The sequence below is a fragment of the Penaeus chinensis genome, chromosome 7 (genome assembly GCF_019202785.1).
Source record: "Penaeus chinensis breed Huanghai No. 1 chromosome 7, ASM1920278v2, whole genome shotgun sequence".
Classification (NCBI taxonomy): Eukaryota; Metazoa; Arthropoda; class Malacostraca; order Decapoda; family Penaeidae; genus Penaeus; species Penaeus chinensis.
In genome coordinates, this window is record NC_061825.1 from 15,928,914 (window position 1) to 15,936,292 (window position 7,379).

A 7,379-nucleotide genomic window follows, 5' to 3' on the forward strand; every position below is an offset into this window, starting at 1 on the left:
AGTGTCTGTGATCATACTTCTAAGTTCAGCTTCCTTAACCCAAAGCCAAAGGGCATAGTATGTATGTACATACCATGCTCACTGTGAGTTTACTTTATTAATTGTAGATGGCTGCACTTGTACTAAGTCACCAATGAGCCAATTACGAGTACTGCCTATCTCGCCTGTTTACCCTTTTCCTTGATTTTGAAAAATATTTTACATTATCTTATACTGCTGTTACTAATGTCAATAACATTATAGTAATTATGTCTATTATAAAAATAACAGATATTCAAAGCATTAGTATATAAATAAAAAAAATCTTGACAATTCAAGTTAAGGTGAAATCGGGTAAGGCCACAAGTTCTACTAATTGATTCTTTTGTGGCAAAGCACTTGCAGAGCCATCTATGTCCAGAGACATTTCACAAAAGAATTTAAAATGAGCACAGCATTTTCCTGGCAACATTGAGTTAAGTAAGGTTTTACCTATCCTCCAAGGAGCATAGGTACTTGTCCTTGCACTGACCAAGTACTCAACATGATTTATAAAATCAGAAAAAAAATTAAGACTGAAAATAGAAGGAATATTAGGACAATCAAATAGTATAATTGTCAAGATGACAGACTGTCACCAACTGGATGCTACATCAAGTCTTTAATACAAAAAAATTAATGAAAACTGCCATGGATTAATAATGTTCACTAAGTAAAGAGCATGTTTTCTAAAAAATAAAGAGTTGTACAATTTTGCACAGTATTATTCCTGCACATCTATCAAGTCTTTTCAGTTACTACCTTCATTTGGTATTATGTAAAGGAACTATTCATAGAAGTGCCAGTGTAGTGAAATTGTTAAGCACAGTATCCATGAGTCATTGAATCTGCCAACAGCACCAAGTCCCAATTTAAGCAAAGGTTTAGATGCAAGGGGCATAACATAAACTGTCACAGCAAGTATTTTTAAAGCATGTTTATTAACAAATCCCAAATTGTTCCATTCACTTTTATGACATAATCAAACATATTAGTATTATATTCTTCATTGTATAAAACTGTAAAGTTACCCACTAAATCAAACTAAATAAAGATAGTGATTACAATACAGCATGACAGCTGAACACACTAACATATAAATTCACCGAGGGATAAATAATATGCCTCAATTTTTATCTAAAGGTTTATTACCATATACTGAAATGCAGCACCGCACACACACTCAAGCGTACCTATCAGGTTATAACGATTTCTCTTTTCTGTTGCTTAGGAAAAAAGACAACTTCCTGCAAAAAAGAAAACTTATATCTAAGTCAGTCTCATTATAAAGCAGAATCTAAAAGTTAATCAATTCTTCTTTTTAGCTTGTACTCTCAGAAAATACTTTTAGTTATGAAGTAACAGAACTGCAAATCTGAAATAATTTCAACAAAGAAGTAAAATGCAGTTAACTTCTAAACTGTTTGCAATAATTTTAAAACAAGGAAAGACATTTCTACAATTCTGATCTGGCAAACCAGCAGTTTGATATAATGATTTATCAAATCTTTCCACTGAAGATGACAAGCTGTGGAAGAAAATATCAAATAAATCAAAAGGAAAAGCTAAATAAATTCTTCACTGCCACCAATTTATGCCCAAACACTAATACTAAAGTACATCCATTTTGTATTTCTAAACATAAATGAAATACAGGATTAAACATCAGTATTTCCTTCTTTAAAATTTATTAATGCTCCTAAACAAAACAAACAAAATATTAACAAAATTAACTCATTGTTTTCATAACATTAAAAGAATGATGTAAACACAGTACACCATGCATAGAAAATAACATTCTTAAGAAAACACCAGTGGAAGGAAGAACATAAAATATCACGACTGGTGAAGAGCAAGACGTTATTCAAACTAAAATTGCCGTATGGCTGATGGTAAGTTGTTCAGTAAAGGAGGTTGTATCTACTTTTAATAAATTACTAAGTTAAAGAATAGACATATAAACCTGGTGACAATAAACCTTGTAATACATCATGTTGTTTGATAACTGTAATTAATTCACCTCTCAAACATACACGAGCTAAAAGACACTAAAAGAGAATTGGACTTTCAGTCTTTCAGTGTTCCATTTAAGAAAAGAGTAAAAGAGGAAGAAAGTGTTAATCAGTGACTATTACCAGCCTTTAATGGGAGGCATTGTATGAAAATATATCTTTGGTCTATGGTTCGTTAGCATATGAATCCTATTAAGTAAAAAATCTATAAAATTTTAAAGCATTTTGCTTTTTGGTCTTCTCTATTGAATGAAAGAGAATGGATATGTTTTCATCAGGGTATTATACTAAATAGTATTATACGTACTTTTTCACCATCCATTGGGTACTTTATATATTGGCATCTTGCAGTGCTTTTATTAATGGTAAGGTCAAATATGCTAATAAATTCAATGGCAAACCAAAAATAAATTAATTAATTTTTTTTTTTTTTAATTATCTGCCACACAAACAGCTAAGGTCATTAGCGGTGTATAAATAAATGAAAGAAAACATAAACAGAAGCTTTTTTTTTCTTTATGAAACTCAACGGGAGATATTAAACAACATTAACTTGTAATATGCTCAACGTAGTTCCTTCATAAAAAAGCTAATAAAAATCACACTGTTTTGGTTAACATGTACATGCCTCTCCTAATCAGTCTAATAAACAAGAAGAATTAAAAAAAAAAAAATTATCACATCCAACTAAGCACCAAAATGTTATCTTACTTTAAATAAAGATAGTAAAACAATATAGAAATATAAGGAAAAAGTTATTTCTTGAATATCTACCTACATATTAACAAGTTGCCTGAAAATATTATTCATTTCTACTTCTAAATAAATCTTCTGGAAAACAAAGTGATAACTATCCAATGCATAAAACTATTAATAAAAATGCATAATGATAATATGCTATGCAACATTAGAGGGAAAACACTGCAGCACAAGTTACATAAGCTTTAGGAAGACATGGAAACCTTTACTACACAAAAACATTAAAATTCATCTCAAATTCTAAACAAAATTAGGTTGTCTGTTCTCTAAGCACAGTTCTTTTTATCTAGTGCTCTATATTCTAAATGCACTAAATATAAAATATGAAGAAAATCATCTTCATTTTTTACTAGTTACCACAAACCTCGAACTTCCATGGAATCAAACAATTCAATATCAAATGTGAACACTAACGTCATATACTAAATACTGATATCTTGTTACTGGCATTTAAGTTCTGACAGCAAAAATAGGCTATTCACCTACACATAATTTTTTGTGTATGATTAAGCTTAACTCCTGTGCTAAAGGACAAGCTATTGACCAATGAGATCAGATAGTGCAGGATCTACTTGAGAAAACTACATTAGCAGTTTTCTATTTCAATATCAACCACTATAACATCTGACACGAAAGTGCAATTTCAAAACTGAGCTATCTTCAAGTATGCAATTTGAAACGACAAGCCATAATAAAATATGAAGTATATTCCAAGGATATATTGGTAAGAGATCATCTTTCAAAGGCAGGCATGCAAAGCTAACCCCAACTAAAGACTATCCATCTTACATACAAAAGCTATCATGTAAAATTACATTTTCTCACAACATAAAATTGCTTGTGATTTTAAGCATATATTAGTATCTTCATCACTTCACAATATCAAGAATTTTTTAATAACTCACTGCTTTTTACTAATTTACTACTATCAATTACAAAACCAACTCCAAATATAGTATATCCTCCCTTTTCAAAATGAACAGAACACTTTGTAATTGAGGAAGATATTTTCAGATATTTATCAATATTGTTTTCTGTTATCTTTCTTGATAATGTATGGTACTCAAATACCTCTACAAAATCCATAACTTGATTTAATGATCAATCCCATTTGTTAGATTTGTTATCCAGTATATGCTCACCTTGTGATTGGTATCTTTAATTTCAAATAATTTTATTTGAATCTCTCAATTTTAGTATTTTTATCTAAAACAAAAAAAGGGGGACACATACTCTTCTTTACTGTGAAAATGTAAAATTCAACAAAACATTTTTCATCCCATGAATAACTGACTTTTCTGTATCACATCTCCAAATCTAAAATTCCAATTGCATGATATTTAAGGGCCTTACCATCATGGGTGTATATATATGGAACTCACTTTCATTCATTTTGCTTCACACCTTCCAAAGCTGTATATTCACTATAGTTCTCACATATGAACATTCAATAAATCCTAGTTATACACATGGATAAAATGAAGTTCCCACAAATGCGCTCATTTCTTAGTAAATATACTACAATTTTCTGATGATACCCAATATTGTAATAAAACCTCTTCAAACTATTAACCCATTGCCGCCGGGGAAAATGAATAAAGAATGGGGGAAATGCTGTGCTCATTTTTTATATTCTTTTGTGAAATGTCTCTACACATAGATGGCTCTGCCTTACCTGATTTCACCTTTCCTTGAATTGGTGGGAAAACGTATTTTTTACTAGTGCTATGAATATCGATGGTGTTATTTTTATTATAGACATTATAATTACTATGACGTTATAAACATAAGTAACAGCAAAATAAGATAACGGAAAATATTTTCGTAAATTAAAGAAAAGGGTAAAGACAGGCAGTACTCGTAACTGGCTCATTGGAGATTTAGTACAAGTGTGGCCATCTACGTATAAAAACAATTAAACAAGTAAACTCACAGAGGGCATGGAATGGACGTACGTGACATGCCTGTCGTGAATGGGTTAATGGTTCCTATAACAATATTGCTCATTATATCACACACTCACTATTTTTCCAAGTATTACTATACTTTGCAAGTCCACCACTGTGCTTAATATCCTTTTAGAAATGAATCATTTCTTGAACGTTTTCAAATTAGATGACTGGCAGTATAGAAACTAGCAATGTTTTCCCTCTTTTGTTACACAAAGCAAAAATTTAAATGCTGATATGTCTATAGTTATGTGAGGTACGATATTCAGGCTGATTTATGACAACCTAGCTGCTGTTATGTAGTTACTGTATATCAGCCATCAAACAATATCATGATATTCCTTTAATTTTCTCCAACCCTTTATTTACGACTATACCACAAATAATAAACTTATATTAATTCTGTTATGGTACCTAATACTAAATAAGATATACAACAATGAATTCTTGTAGCACTTGTCCATTATTAACTCGCTTCAACATAATGGCATCTATTAAGAAACTGTATATCAAAAATAATAAATAACACTCCACCAGGATGCATACAAAGAAAAATTAATATCAGTAATGTGAAAGCACAAATCATCATACAGTTTGTTATAAATGCATATAAATCTATTACAGAAGTTCCAAAAGCAATGAACTATGCTAACAAAAATGAGTACAACTGGCAGTTAATTTTATGCATATCACTAAAACATGTAATTAGTGGTAAGTCACTTGTGTGCGAGTATTACATTGACTGAACGACCTAAAAAATGTAATTCATACTAGCAACTAACTAAAATCTGGCCAATCTCAACTAGTACAGAAATTTGCATATGAAGTCATTTTGATTGTTTATCTTTTTTTTGTTTGTTTGTTTGTTTACTGGACTAAGAAAAGTTGTTCCAAACTCTCCTATGTGTTGTCATCAATAACAGCATATCTACAAAGACTCTCCAAGAAAATCACTGTCAGAGAATGGTAATTTGTAACCACAATGATACAAAATGATTTAGTGTTAATGTCTCTATGAAAACATCTTCATCTTTAGAGCAGAATCCAAACTCCCTTATTGTGTAATTCCTTTTACCTATCAGGTGACAAAAACCCATCTTTCTATAGTTTCACAACAACCAAAAAGTATGAGCGGTATGACTGTTATAATGTGACAAAAAATTGAGACTTTTTAGCAATAGCATACTGTTGTGAAATTATCTCTTATAATCTGTGCCTCTATCTGAAGCTGAAGAAAATAATCAAATACAACTGTAGTACATAAATTTCACTCACAAATAAATATTTTGGCACTCTTTATGTGGTATTTACTTATAGCTAATGCAAGAGATAAAAAATACTAAATAAAATCACTGATTTTCAGTAAAGTAAATACTTCTGGCCATTTATTTTACTAATGTCACATCTGGGATTTAACCCCTTTAGTATTCCCTGACAGAGTCATTATAAGTAGCCCTGATATTTAATAAATAATAAGCAAACCATGTTTACAAATGGCTTAGCATTTATATGCTGCAGATTCTTTGATGACATGACATTGAACAGACTAAAATCAAACAAAATACAGATATATAAATATATCTTGCCTCACTGTGCCCTAACAGAAAGTGCTCCAAAGGCCCCAAATCCTCAACAGAGAAATTATGGGGGTGACCAAAAATTTACTAGACATCAGTTAGTAGCACTGTCTGATCCCAAGCAGGATCTGGATTGCACGTAAAGGTAATGAATATAATTTTGATAAAAAGCTGGCATTCAGCTGAAGATAAAATAATGAAAACTGAAAAGAATGTACTAGGGAAAAGATATTATACTGAAAAAAGTATGGAAACTAATTACCTATATAAAGCTAAATTTGTACCAAGCTTCACCATAAGCAAAAGCAGAAAGAATGAAATTGTTAACAAACAATATAACAATTACATGTAATATAATCATGAATGCAAAAATTAAGGGCCATACCATTTTAAACTTCCCTTGTACTGTTTTTTTACGTGCTATAATACCTAGATATGGGCTATGTAAAAGAAAGAGAAAACGTCATTGTAACATAGTACATGTCTTCTTTACTTGACTGTGCAAATTTTATGCCTTGGACAAAATTCGTACAAGGGTGACCAGTTAAAGACCATTGTTACAATGGCCACACGACATATCTATGAATGTTTAAAACTGGGCTTCATTGAGATGGAAAACAAGTACTGTAATGTTTGCAATATGGCTATACGACTGTAGATAACAGTGTTTTATCTATAAAAAATAACATACAATCTTAATACAAATCCTTCATACACAACTGTGCCAATCACTGACAACATTCCTGGTACTTTACAATAACTATGTTTAAAATTCTCACACATTATAGTACCATGAACATTTTCTCATATAATTTTTTTTTGTGAAATATCAATCACAGTCATGGATTTCCTAACGGTACAATCTTTTGTAACCACTCCTTTCAAAGCTTTTCAATCTTTGATATAACATTGAATAAAACTCACCCATTTCTATCTAGTAAGATTCCAAATGAACATTATACTATTCAAATTATTCCCATTAATAAAATTCTTCTGTAATATTGTTTATGAAACAGAGTTGTCCTACATCTTTTGCTAACAGTACAGTACTTTGGATATATGTT

General features: G+C 30.7%; 1 protein-coding gene across 2 annotated transcripts in view; it reads right to left on the bottom strand.

The window, feature by feature from the left end:
* Nucleotides 1–1,148: 1,148 nt before the first annotated feature.
* The window catches only part of LOC125027090 (lipase maturation factor 2-like), a 25,394-nt gene continuing 19,163 nt past the window's right edge, over nt 1,149–7,379 (bottom strand). Inside the window, exon 12 of one of the 2 annotated variants that reach the window (XM_047615892.1) lies at nt 1,149–1,265. The gene's annotated coding sequence lies outside the window, so the exon portion shown is untranslated. Of the gene's footprint in view, nt 1,266–5,372 lie in introns of those variants that run through there. The other variant, XM_047615891.1, reaches the window with a different exon arrangement.